This window comes from Ambystoma mexicanum, chromosome 2q, assembly GCF_040938575.1.
Source record: "Ambystoma mexicanum isolate Mex_15411 chromosome 2q, UKY_AmexF1_1, whole genome shotgun sequence".
Classification (NCBI taxonomy): Eukaryota; Metazoa; Chordata; class Amphibia; order Caudata; family Ambystomatidae; genus Ambystoma; species Ambystoma mexicanum.
In genome coordinates, this window is record NC_090924.1 from 233,476,865 (window position 1) to 233,490,801 (window position 13,937).

General features: G+C 46.8%; 1 protein-coding gene across 1 annotated transcript in view; it reads left to right on the forward strand.

Annotated features, from left to right (window-relative positions):
- Positions 1 to 13,937, forward strand: part of PDPK1 (3-phosphoinositide dependent protein kinase 1) — a 1,145,521-nt gene that overhangs the window by 666,310 nt on the left and 465,274 nt on the right. The gene's annotated exons all lie outside the window — the stretch shown is intronic.

Below are 13,937 nucleotides of genomic sequence, written 5' to 3' on the forward strand. Positions count from 1 at the left end.
TGAAGAGGGGCTGCTGCACGGTTGGGAGTTTGATTGCCTAGCGGGCCGGCTCATGCTCAAACGGGAAATGACGACCACAATAAGAAATAATAAAAAATGATCATTGCAACATCGGTTGCCATGCACTGTAAATTGGCCTTCTATTGAACTCATCTAATTTTCAGAGATTTTGATTTATGTTCAGTGCTATACAATATACGGTGAAACAAATGTATTATATCTTTGTGGCATTCTATAACTTGTATATATTATTTACTGAAACTGTCAATTGAAAAGCAGATCAAGAAAAAGCACACAAGTTCTGCTGACTTAAAAAGTACATATCTTTACTTGCTGAATTGCATAGAGGTTTGAATGAAACTGTTGTGTGAAAAAGATGTTTGAATTTACTAAGATAGCCATCATTCGCATGACTTTTTTTTTTTATCCAGGGCTCCTTCACTCTCCTTCCGGGTCATTGTAACTTGGGAGCTTGAAGATTCAACTAATGGTTTAGTCTGAGTGAAAGTCATCAATTTTATATTTCTGTGCATAGTGCTGTTTTAATAAGGCATGTTAATCACTGCCATTCGGACTATAAACTGTTAAATAATATTTCACCTCTTTTGCAAATGCTGCTAATGTTAGGAATCATTAACAAAGGGCATTTCATACATTGGCTGCATTTTCTTGTCTGATGTTTAAAGAATTTTTTTGAATGCAGTCAACTTTACAAACCCTAAATCAAAGCTCTGCAATGTTGAAACGCAGGTCCCAGTTCCTTTACTTTTGAGATTCAGAGTAGCAGACCACATTAGTTTCTCACTGATCTCTGCAGACATTTTGCAGTACACAGTTTGTATTTTCACACAGTGAGATGTCTGTAAAATGACTGCATGGAGAGGAAGGATTACTCAAGGGGGGGTTGGGGTCATTAACGGACATATGCCACAGAAACACTGTAAGGGCTGTGCAGGGTTCCTTCCATTGCAGGTGGATGACTATTTCTCTGCCCTGCCAGCTTTTCTGAAGCATCAACCTAGCGGTGAGCTGCTCTGTGTTTTAGTATCCCTCTGGAGGTTAAACACATTATTTCTGCCTCTGTTTGTACTCCTCTTATCAGTGTTGTACACTGCGGATGGTACAGTTAGGGTTGCTTGAAAAAACCTAACTGGTACTTTTTGGGGGTTTTGTTTTCTTGCCCTGCAACCTTAACGTCGCTTTAAGAAAATGTTTATTTCCTCTGAATTGCATCCGCTTTTCTTATGCCATCTTGATGATAACATCACTTTTAACCGTTGTTCTCCAACAATGGGGTCTGGCATGGATTCACATGCTCATGAATATTCCCCGTCGTCGGGCTGGGAATCCTTGGTAAAAGAAAAAAGTTTCACTTTCACTTTGAAACTGTATTTCTCATATAAACCAATCACCGAACTCTGGGTCGTACTGTCCCGAGCCCATGACTTCCCTCTCTCTAAGCCCCTCCTCTGACAGCCGTCTTCAGATGTTTACCGCACCTTCAAGTGTTGGGCGTCCTTGAGTTTTGCTCCGTGATCTATTCTAGGTATTTCGTGCTTTTCGAGAACAAGTCCTATTTTTCTCAAACAGAGCCCGTATGCTCTTTCTCTTTTTTCAAGATGGCATCTGAGCCCCCTTTGTTTAAACCGGTCCTGGTCTTCTTTTTTCACCATTTCTTTGTGGAAAGGTCCTCCTAGAGGTTTGTCTGCGCGCCAAACCTTGTTTGGTTCCTTTGTTCATTCGCCTTTGGCGGGCTTCAGGATTGAAGACCTCCTCTGGCGCCCGAGTGTCTGGGATGGGCAGGAATTGAGGGAGGTGCCCGAAACTCCCTGTGCTTAGTCTCCTAGGAGACCCAGATGCACTCTGGTATGATTGGCTGGGCGACTGTCCGGCAAGGACAGCCACCCTGCTGGGTGAGTGACAGCTAGGCTGGAATGAATGGGAGAGAACTGAATAAAAGGCGAGTCTCTTGACTTGGAAGGCAGAGTTGACCACTGGAACGAAAGAACCAAAGACTAGCTTAAAGAGGACAGCTGCTGCAATTCCTGGACCGTTGGTTTGCCCGGTGAAGCCCTGTTGCAGGTCCGAATCGCCAAGTTCATCTCGACAGAAAAGCCCTGCAAGGACGACTTCTCCCTTTGAGTTGGTCGGACCAATCAACTCGAACCGTAAGCCACCTGTATACCATTCTCTGAGCTTGTTGTATTTTCCCCAGAGTGCTCCAGGAAACCGAATAACTAGTGAGAGGGACACCAGTTTGTGTGCTTTACTACAGCTACCGGAATCGAAGAATTGACAATTGCTAGCTTTTCGACCTGTCCCAGTGCACGAGTCCCCAGACGTCCTCCCTCTTGTCCCCACGACTGAGGCTCAGGAACTGCGAGATCTGCAGGAAAGATTGTCACAGTAGACTGGCGGCGTGGCTCAGCACCAAGGCCTCTACCCCGTGCCCCAAACAGGACCGGTCTGTCCGAGGAGCGGGCTTCTAAGTCCTTTGAGGGGGCCCAAGACAAGGCCAAGCACCGCAAGTCTGTTTCCGTTGGGGTCGCTGCGCAAGCGGGTCCCACAATGGGCAGGGTGCAATCAAACTCACCATCTGCCTCCATCTCCAGCCATCGATCCAGCTCCTCCTCAAAGAGAAAATCAGTCAACCCGGCGAAGCTTCCGGAGAAGCCAGAGAAGCCTAAGGTGCAAGAAAAGGCGACTGACCTGCCTAAGAAGGCCCAAGCGGCGCAGGAAAAATCCTCGATGGTCGAGATGGTTGCCACTGCTCTCAAAGGCCAAAGAGGCGGATCCGGTCATGGTAGCCCTGGCTGCACCCAAAGTGCCCATGCCCTTGAGGCGGGATGACTCCACTGGGGCCGTGGAGAGGCCCCCCAGAAAAGAGGATGCCAGATCTAAGCCCGAATCCGACGCCTCAAGATGCAAAAAAGGGGGGTGGACCAGGCGTCCTCGGGACGAGTCTTACTCCAAGGAACTGATGTTTTGTCCTCGGACGAGGAAGACCAGGAGTCCATATACACGATCCAAGAGGTTGTGGGGGACGACGACGATGGAAGCGATGACGGCGGAAACAGGGACGATGCAAGTGCCGGTGGCGCAGGGCCTAATAGGCTCCAAGAGATGCATCACTGGACATACTCTCGACCCTGCGGACGTTTGTGTTGAGAATTCAGAAGAGGATTCCTCTGACCCCGAGGCCCCGGATCAGCCTCTGGCGAAAAAGAGGAAGTGCCACTCAGCACCGCCTTATCAACCTCCGCACCCCGCTCCTTCCCCCACACGGACCAGAACACAGGGTCCAATACGACCACAACGACTAACGATATAGTCACTGCAGGCAGCTCGCCGCAGCCGAGGGTGTCCCTGCCGGACGAGGTTGGGTTGTTACATGCCATGGACATCGGAGCTTTTCCAGCTGACATCCGAAGAGACCAAAAAGGAGGGTTTCCTCTACCAAAGGCACGAGGCAAAGAGGAACACCATCATGGCAGTATCCCTCTTCGATGTTGTTTGGGGGGAGGGCCTGGCCTTGATGAACCTGGCCCCAGCCAAGCAGGATAGGCTCGAGAAAAAAATACTGTGTGCCGGCGTCCGCACCCAGGTGCCTACGGTCGCAACTGTCGGCAGAGACTGTGGTATCGGCGGCTACGAGGAAGAGATCTAACCCCTCGTCTTCGTCCTCCGTCCCTCCGGACAGCGAGGGAAAGAAGCTGGACGCCATGGGGAGAAGGATCATCTACTCTGCGACTTCGACAGTCAAGGTGGCCAACGCATTGGTGATTCTAGCCAGGTACGACCGAGAACTCTGGTATAAACTAACCCTCATTCTGGACTTCCTGCCTGAGGACAAACCGGTAAAGGCGATTTGGCGTCGGACCATGACATTTCGGTGGCCCTGGACATCGCTGACAAAGGTTTCCGACAGATAGGGAACGGTGTCTGTCTCCGGAGTAGAGGCTGGCTGAGGGCCACCAACTTCCACCAGGAGGTCCAGGTGAGAGTACTGGACATGCCCTTTGACATGGACGAGTTTTTGACTCATTTTTGATGAGTCTTTACAGGCCATCGAGACAGACATAGAGACTGCTCGTGCCATGGGCACTCTTCAGCAGCACCACCTGTCCTTTTGCAACTCTAGCGGAAAGTCCAGCAGATCAACGAAGGGTTTTGGTGGAGGTTCCTCGTCGTACCATCAACCCTCCCGGTCCATGACCCAAGATGCCTACAGAGGCTGTTCCAAGGCTTTCGGTGGAGGTGACCAGTGCCGTCGTCACTCCCAAGGCGGAACGCAGGTCCCGAAGCAAAACTGAACCGGCCAGGACGTCTGGCTCCCACCCCTGCACCCTGGTGGGCAGCTGACTGGCAAGTTTTGTCGGCGAGTGGAAGATGATCTCTACCGACAGATGGGTGCTGGACGCTCTCGCCCACGTACATACCCTGGAGTTTCAGCAAAAATGTCTGCGGATCCCGGCAGGAACAGCACATCCCTCAAGTCCTGCAGGAGGTACATGCCATGCTACGAAAGGGGGCGATTAAGCTCGTTCCAAGATGACTCCGGGCCTACAGAGTCTACTCCAGATACGTAGTAAAGAAAAACACGGGGGGCTGGGGGCCCATTCTAGACCTGCGGCATCTCAACAAATACTTCAGGTCCCAAAAATTCAGGATGATTGCTTTGCAGCACATGCTCAGCCAACTGGAGGAAGGAGACTTCTTGATGTCGCTGGATCTGGAGGACATGTACTTCAACGTCCCCAACCACAGGAACCATCAGAAGTTACTACACTTCGTGGTGCATGGAAGACACTTTCAATTCAAGGACCTCGCCTACAGCCTGAAGTCGGCATCCAGGGTGTTTAGCGGCCAATCTAAGTCTACAGGGGATACACGTGTACCCATACCTCGACGACTGGCTCATCCGGGCCAAGTCAAGGGACGTGGCCGTCGGACACATGGAAAGGACCATCCAGCTGCTGACGAGCTGGGATTCTCTGTGAATCATCCAAAGTCCTGCTTGTTTCCATCACAGAACGCAGCGTTCCTGGGGGCCATGCTCAACAGTCTCCTGCCTGGCATCGCCTCGGGGGAGAGGGTAGCAGCCCTTCTGAGGAAGGTGCAACGGCTGTTGTCACTGAAGACTGCCACGGTGCGGACCATCAAGTCGCTGCTCGGCTTGATGTCTTTGTGCATCTACCTTATTCGGCTCTGCAGGCTACAGATGCAACCTCTTCAGGAGTTCCTGGACGCTCTCCAGAGAGGCGTAGGACTTGTGGCACTGGTCTGTCGACCAAGAGATGTTCCTCATCCCTTTTCACTTGGCAGGAGTCAAGAACACCATCGCTGAGTTGAGATCCTGCCCGAGTGGCAACTCACGCAAGTTCAGGTAGACCGTATCTTCCTCAAGTGGGGCAGACCTCAAATCGATCTGTTTGCGGCAGCAAATTCCAATAGCAGAAATTCAACAGCAGGTTCCACCAGCCGAGGAGCATGGGGGACACGTTCTCCTTCCTGTGGGAAGGCCTGTTCCTATACGCGTTCCCTCTGCTTTCGCTCCTGCTGCGAGTCATCAATCAACTCCAACAGTTCCGATGCAGGATGATGCTCATTGCCCCGGCATGGCTGAGGCAGATTTCGTACCCAGACCTTCTCCACCTGTGTGCGTTGCCTCAGGTCAAGCTGCTGGTCGCCACGAATCTGCTCCCCAGAGAACGCGGCGCAATCATGCATCACAACCCAGGATCGCTCAGCCTGAGGGCTTGGATGCTGCAGCCCTAGAATGCAGAGAATACAAGTTGCCGACAGACTGTAGGGAGGTCCTTGCCAAGGCCAGAGTGTCTTTGACTCAATTGCTACGGGCACAAGTGGAAGTGTTTCGTTATGTGCTGCCGGTCACACAAGATCAACCCTCTGTGGATCACGGCCCCGCTGGTTCTTCCTTACTTGTTTTCTTTGGCCAAGGCAGGGCTGGCGCACACCTCTATCGAAGTGCATCTGGCGGCTTTCTCCTGCTACACCAGGTCTCCAGGACAATCTTCTCTTTGCTCCCAAAGTTTCATCGAGGAGTTCCTCAAAGACTGTTTCGATCTTTTCCGCTGGTGAAGGCTCCTGCCTCGGCATGGTGCTGACGAGGCTCATGGGGTGGGGGGTCCCCTTCGAGTCTAAACATCAGATCCCTCTCAATTTCCTCTCATGCAAAATAGCTTTCGTCGTGGCCATCAGTCTGTCAGTCAATATCTTTATTTGTATTCAATAATGCATCAAATACAAACAAAATACAAAAACACAGTATTGATTTAATTCCTGTTCCCTCATAAATTCCTTAATTCGAAGAACCTATAAGAACACATTTCTCACTAAGAAGTAAAAGGATGATGGCAAAATATAAAAGGTTCATGAAGTCCAAAATCCTGAGTAAAGAATTTTAGAAAAAGGAAATATAAAAATGAAGAATGCTATAACATAATACAAACAGTTCATAAAATCCCACACAAATGAATTTAGGTTAAGTGCAAGTGGGGATTTCCTGGATGGTAAACATTCATGGAAGCAAAAGCTAACGGAGAGAGGGAATAACCTCTTGCTATTCATTTTAGATCAGTTAACAGCCCCTTTCTATAATACATGGCTCTTTTAAAAAATGATAATGCCCACGCTGTGAAAACAGAATCAGCAGTCAGAAGAAACAAAACTACCGGCCTATAGGAACGAATGTTAGCTGCCCGTAGGACCGGCAGTATGGTTGACTTCTGATGCTGTTATAGCCTGGGCAAAAGAAGTGAACCAGATCCTCTTTACCACCACACGCTGGGCAACCTGCCAAATCGGGGTACCCACCTCATTTGGCTGTGTTACCCCTCAGTTGTAAACAATCCACTCTTGCACGGGTGAGTAGCCAGCGGTGGGTCTTTGTAGATCCCCAAATTAAGTAGGGCTGAATCTCCTTCAGCCGGCTGAACACTGTGCGCTCTTTATCAGAATTAGTTGCAAACTCCATAAAGGACCTTTTCGATTTAATCAGCTCTCTCATGATAAATTTATAGCAACTCATCTGCGATTTGGTCAACAGGACATCTGGTGGGGAGAGGACCCGAATATTACCATGGGTCAAAGCTTTCTCAATGTAATTGAGCCACAGGATCTTCTTCCAATCACCACTGGCCATTAATGACCTGATTATAAAGTGGCAAAGGGTAGCACATTAATTTGCCCAGATTCGAATAATAATGGTGACAGAGCCCACTGGTCCTCCCAGAAATCCATTCCCCATTCCCTATGTATAGAGAGACGGGGAGAGAAACCCGGGAGTCGCAGAAGAATTCTGAAAAAGAGGTTTTCCTTCACCTGGATTTCGTGTGCTGACGGAAAACCCCACAAAGGGGCTCCATATAAAATCACAGATTTCGTCTGGGTGGCATAGATTTTAAGGACAACTTCTAGTGGCTGTCCCTGACAACGGGACAGAAAGCATGACATCCCCCCATTTGTTGACTCAGGTTTGCTGATTGCTTTTTAATACGGGCAATACCCGTGAATGATTCTGAGAATCGATCTCCCAGATCGTCAAATTCCTTAACTCTGGGGATTATCTCCCGATACAAAGCATTGGGTGCATCTTCGCTGTTAGGCAGCATTTGTATGCAGTACCCTCTGGGACCACTACACAAAACTAGGACTACAGGTGTAAGTAAAACCAGCCTTTGGTATAAGTCTGTACCACACAGTTTTTGGTAGCGAGCTGAGCAGCCAGGCTCACCTCAAGTGGGAATGTGAGCTTGTAAGGGTGTTACACAGAGGTCTATAATTACAAGTATTCAGAGAGACACTTATACTGAAGGATCTGTGGTAAAACACTTAGTCATTTATAACACAATCATTTTATAAAGCATTCACTAAATGAGGCAACCAATATCACACAAGTTATACTACAGTACTGATTACTAAGCAGTTGAGCTCCCTTGAAGTAGGAGCAAAATAGCTTGGAAGTAGGAGCAAAAAGGCATAAGATAATAAACGAATATTGCAGTTACTCTAAAACCGTGCATATAGTTTGAGTTCACCAGAGAAGTTGATTCAATGCAATGGGTAGACCAAAGTCAATGAGCTACTGTCTTGTATCAGTAAAAACGGTTCTGGTATTTAAAACGGAAAACTCTGTCACAGTTTTTAGAAGTAGTACACAGAAGAAAGGTTCGTATGTCAGGTCACAAGCTGACTAGGCCTGCAAGTTGCCAAAGTTGTACACACTTTCGCAGTGAGAGGCAAGTTCTCTCGGTCGGGTTTTCACAGTACCTTATATTGAAGAAAAAGATGCCGCTGAAGACTTCTGTTCCTGCAGATCTCGCTGTTCCTGGACCTCAGTTGTGAGGACAAGAGGGAGGACGTCGGGGGACTCCTGCACTGCACGGGGACTAGTCGCAAAGCTGGCAAATTGGCAAATATTCGATTCCGGTTGCTGTTCTTCAAGCGCACAAGCTGGTCTCCTTCCACCTGGTTAATCGTAACAAGCTCAGAGAATGGTTTCCAGGTGGCTTACAAGTTGATTGGTCCTACTAACACAAAGGAAAAGATCGTCCTTGAAGGGCTTCTCTGTCGAGGTGAACTTGGAGATTCGGACCTGCAGCAGGGCTCCACCCGGCAAACCAACGGTCCAGTAGTTACAGCAGCTGTCTTCTTCCAGCTCGTCTTTGGTTCTTTCGTTCCGGTGGTCGACTCCCCTTTCCAGTCCAAGAGACTTACCTTTTAAACAGTTTTCTCCCATTCATTCCAGCCCAGCTGCCACTCGCCCAACAAGGTGACTGTCCTGGCCGGACAGTCAGCCAGCCAATCATGCCAGCGTGCATTTGGGTCTCCTATGAGACTAAGCACAGGGAGTTTCGGGCACCTCCCTCACTTCCTGCCCACCCTAGACACTCATGCGCCAGAGGCGCTCTTCAGTCCTGAAGCCCACCAAAGGCGTAGGAACAAAGAGACCAAACCTAGTTTGGTGCGCAGAGACAAACACTAGAAGGACCTTTCCAAAAAGAAATGGTGAAAAAAGACCGGGACCTGTTTAAAGGGGGCTCAGACACCATTTTGAGAAACATGGCTCCCGTGATTTTTAGCTACCAGTGTTCGCGGTCGAGAAAAATCATGGTAATTATAAAACTACTGCCACCAGCCATTCCAATAGGAAAGGGTAGCATTTGACTGCTGCATGAGTTTCTAGACATAGGGGATACCAGGTAACCCCTCCAGCACTCTATTATAAGATAGTGTGTGCTGGGTCTAGGAATTTAAAAAGACTGGTACAGTCAATTTAACTTTACATTCTCTGGGAAACAGTAGTTTTCCCATAGAAGGTATTTAAACCTTTGGACAGCCTAAAAGGCTTCCCTGTGTCACTGCACTGAGGGTGCTGTCACACACATAAAAGATGATGCCTATGGAGTTGTCTAAAACTCCATAACCAAAAGAAATAAACACAGAAAACAAACAGAATTAAAAAGTAAAATGTCCCAAAGTTCAGCAAAAGAGCCGGGGGTTTCTAAGGTAGAGAGGAATTAGCACATTTTTGGAATACTCCCTAACATTAGCCAACCCCTTACGTCCCACACAACCCATAACAGCCAATTTCTTGGTGTTAATTTGAAGCCCCAAATGTTCCATAAAGGCCGTGTAGGCGGAAATCGGAATCTGGAGAGCCCTTGGGCTCCTGGCTAGTAACAGCGTCATCGGTGTACGCCAGGACTGGAAAAGCCCTGCCCCCTAGATACGGATAATCCGCCTTCGTATCCACCAAAGCCTTCAGGCGCCCATCAGTGTACATTGTGAAAAGAATCGGTGCCAAGACACACCCCTGCCACACCCTATACCCACCCTTAAAGCACACAGTGCAGTGTCCCCCTGGGCCACTACGCACACAAGCCTCATTCTCCATATGCAATTCCTCTAGTACCACCAAAATGGCCCCCAGGTACTCCATGGAGCCGAGCACAGCCCAGTGCTTTGTTCCATCTACTTTATCAAAGGCCATGCTCAGATCCATGAATGGAAGAGACACACCCTCATTACTCAAAACGGACTTGGACACAAGTAGGTGCAGATTAAGACTCTGTTCCATAGTGCCCACCCCAGGGCGAAAACCAAACTGAACATCGGAGAGGACAGCCCTACCCGATAACCAGGCTTCAATGTGCCCCAACAGAACCCTTCGAAAGATCTTAAGAGGTATCTAACAACGAGATTGGTCTGTATGACATAGGGCTCGCTGGATCCCCTTTCGTAAACATTGGAAAAACAGCCATTTTCCAGAAAGGTGGATAAAAGCCAGTCTCCATACAAGCATTAAACACGGATGTCAGCAGAGGAGCCCAAAATTCCAAAGGGTCCTGAAAGAGGTCTGAAGGATCGCATCAGGTCCTGGTGCACGATTACGGGCCTGTTTAGAAATGGCCTGGAACACACTCTAGCTTAAGCTTCAGAGGAGTATAACTTCTCCAGGGCTTTTCGTTTGGACCCTTCGCCAAACAGATTTTTTTTTTTTTTGTTTTTTTTGTTTTTTTTTTTTTTAATTTTGCAAAAATTAGCCTTTAAAAAAAACACTTAGAACATTACAATTATCCATTTTTCCCCTCATAGGTTCTTCATGTAACCATCCAGCGACCTATCCTAGTCATCACGATGGCCCACAAACCCTGTTCTAGCATTCATCCGCTGTCACCTTCTTATGTACCCTGTCTGCACATTTCTTTCTAAAATTTAGTTATTACGTCAAGTTTTTCCGGCAGTGTCAAAAAACGGATTAAGGCATAGTTCAGCTGCTTCTCCCGACTATCAAACAAGGCTTGCCACCATGCATCTGCACTTGGCGTTTGATATTTAATTAGCTGTGGCCCCAATGTCAGCGATCTTTGCTCATGTAGCCCTTTACAGGAGAGTGTTAGATGTTTTAATGTTTCTTCCGTCTGATTGCAGAATCTGCATTCTGCATTGGTGTCTTCTGTTTTGCGTGACTCTCTTAACCACTCTTTAGTTTTGAAGACATTAAGTCGAAACTGTATGTACAAGGATCTAATACCATTATCTGGATACATTTCGACATGGTTCTGCAACTTGTTTAACTTTCTGGCTTCAAGCGGGGCATCTTTCATTAGCTTATTAGATGTCCTTAGATCCCCGGTCAGAATCCAATCTAGGTGCCATTCCTTGCTTTTTGCTGCATTCGGATTGTCGTGAAGAGTTTTAAGATCTATGTTGTAAAAGGCCAAAATTTCCTCGCAACGTTTGTTCCAGAGAGATAAAAGGCACTCAGGGTTTCCCTTGCTTGGATTATGGAGTAACTCAAACTGCAGGGCTACTTCTTTCATGGTCACCTTCCGGAATAGACTCAGCAGGTTCCAACTAACTTGTGCATTGATTGATTGATGTTAGATTTAGTTCATATCTGATGCAAGCAGTTGAGGTTCCCTTCGGTAATTGCAGGACTCGTACCCAAAAGATGTTTTCTAGAGTCGACCAAACATCCGAGGAGCATCCAAATGTGTTTTTCTTCGCCGTATATAAGTTCAGGCACTACCTTTTGACAGTAGAAGTACCTTACCGCTTTTATAGAGAATTTGCCATACTTCTTGTGTAAGACGCTTCCTTGGCAAGCAAATTGCCGACATTTGATTTTGGCGACCTCTTCCCAGGGGCTATCGTTCAGATTGCCATTGATTTGCGTGCCCAAGTATCTTGTGTTCGTTATGTTACTTAGGCTTACATTCCCCAGATGCCATTTAAATGTCTTCTTCTTTGAGTTCTTCAAATTTTGCAATGTTAGCACCTTGCACTTTTTTTTGTTGATCTGTAAACCGTTATCTCTTACATACTGTTCCACAGCGCCCATCTTACGCTGTAGACCTATTGGTGTAGAATCCAGTAATATCAGGTCATCTGCATACAACATCCAACTTATTGGGGAGGCATGTATTTTCGGAGAGAACGATCGGACGTTATCAATCGCTCCTCCAATATCTGATAGGAATAGATTGAATATTATTGCAGCCAATGGGCAACCCTGCTTAACTCTCCAAAAGGTGTTAATAGCTTCCGAAAGGGTGCCCTTTTGATCCAGTCGGATTTTAATACTTGTGCTAGTGTGTAATTCACGGATGGCTGCGATCAGATTTTCAGGGCACTCCCAAGTCTTCATTTTGTCCCATAATAGGTCTCGATTTATGCTTTCGAAGGCATGGGAGAAGTCAATCAGGGCTAGATGCACCTTGGTTCCAGTTCTTATGGATTCCATTTTGAGTAAATTTATCAATAATAAATTCAAGGCATATCCAACTCCCTTGACAAAACCAGTCTGACGTGGGTCGAGATGTTTGGATTCGGCTGCCCATTTCGCTAGTTGTTGCTGTAGTAGGGTTGCATACACTTTACACAACACATCTAGTAGCGCAATGGGTCGATAGTCCTTTGGATCAGTGCGGTTCTCTTTTTTAAAGATTGGAATAATTATCACGCTTTTCCACGATTCAGGGCTTTTACAATTGGCCGATATTCTGTTAAACAAAGCGTAGCATAATTCTGTCCACAGCTCTGGATTTTCTTTAATAGTATGGTTTGTTAAGCTGTGGGGACCTGGGGCTCTAGAGGAGCAAGCTTTTTTTATTACCTCTTCAATGTCGCTTTTTTCAAATTTTAAATTCCAGCTTTCAAAAATGGACGGTGAGCTCTCTCTTACAGTTCTTCTTTTGCTATATAGTTCCGAGAAATGTTTTACCCATTCAGCTTCAGTTATAACATTAGCCAGCAATGCCATTTGCGGCATTCCTTCATTATTAACTTCCAGAATTCCGAAGAGTTTTTGTTTTGCAGCTTTTCCATTATTAGCTCTGAGTCATTTTGCAACATGACTGCTTTGTGGTTTCGTAGCCAATGTTTATATTTTTGTTTACATACTCTTTTCGTGTTTAAGTAGGTGTTGAGATACCATTTTGGCAGATGTCTTATTTGCGCTCTGTTCTCTCTTCCTTTTTCTCACCTCCAGATCAAATTTGTGTTTTGCGACGAAACAGGCTTTAGAGCCCTGTTGTTTCTCTTTGAAATCGGCTAGGAGATGGATATACTCGGTTTCTTTTTGCTCTTCTACATACGAGGTTATGATCTGTGTGACCTCTGTCTTCTTTAACCTCAATCTCACTCTGTTAGATTCGATCAATAGAGGAAAGTTCCATGCTGGACATTTGTGTCCGTTAGTTGTAGCAAGTGACAATATGACTAAGTCATGATCACTAAGGGACGTGTGATGCACCGGAGTGAGATCGACATTTGGTGTACTTTCTCGCTGACATAGAAATAGTCAAGCGTAGATAGCTGATTTCCACGGACCACGTAGGTTTGGCCGGGATGTCGCCTGCAATGTTTCCATTTCTCAGCATCAGGTTTCTTAGTTCCATCTCTAACATCCATTGACTAGCAAGTTGTGTTTTATTATGCTTATTCACTTTTAGATCTTTATTTGGTGCTAGGCAGTTCATATTCAGGTCTCCACAAATCACAATATTGGCAGCAGCATCCGCCTCTAGCCATTAGTCTATGACCGATGTGACTTCATACATGTTGTTTTTTGATTCCAGTATAGATTTAGAAAATGCATTTTCCTGTTACCTGTGTTCTTCTGTGCAATTGTGGTTGCCTATATATAGTGGGACACATTCTCTGATTTGATAATGTAGCGTCCAGAACTTTTTTTCAACAAGGTTAAGAGGCCTGCCATGGGTCTACCCAGCGTTTGTTTAATGGCGGGATTAAATGCAATCTCATAGTCTCCAGAAATAGGGCAATTGCCCATCCACGTCTCTTGTAGACAAACAATATCCAGCTCAGAAAGCCAGCTCTCTTGAAACAGATGTGAAAATCCTCTGGTATTCCAGGATCCGATCTTAATCGTTGGTGTCTTGGGCTCC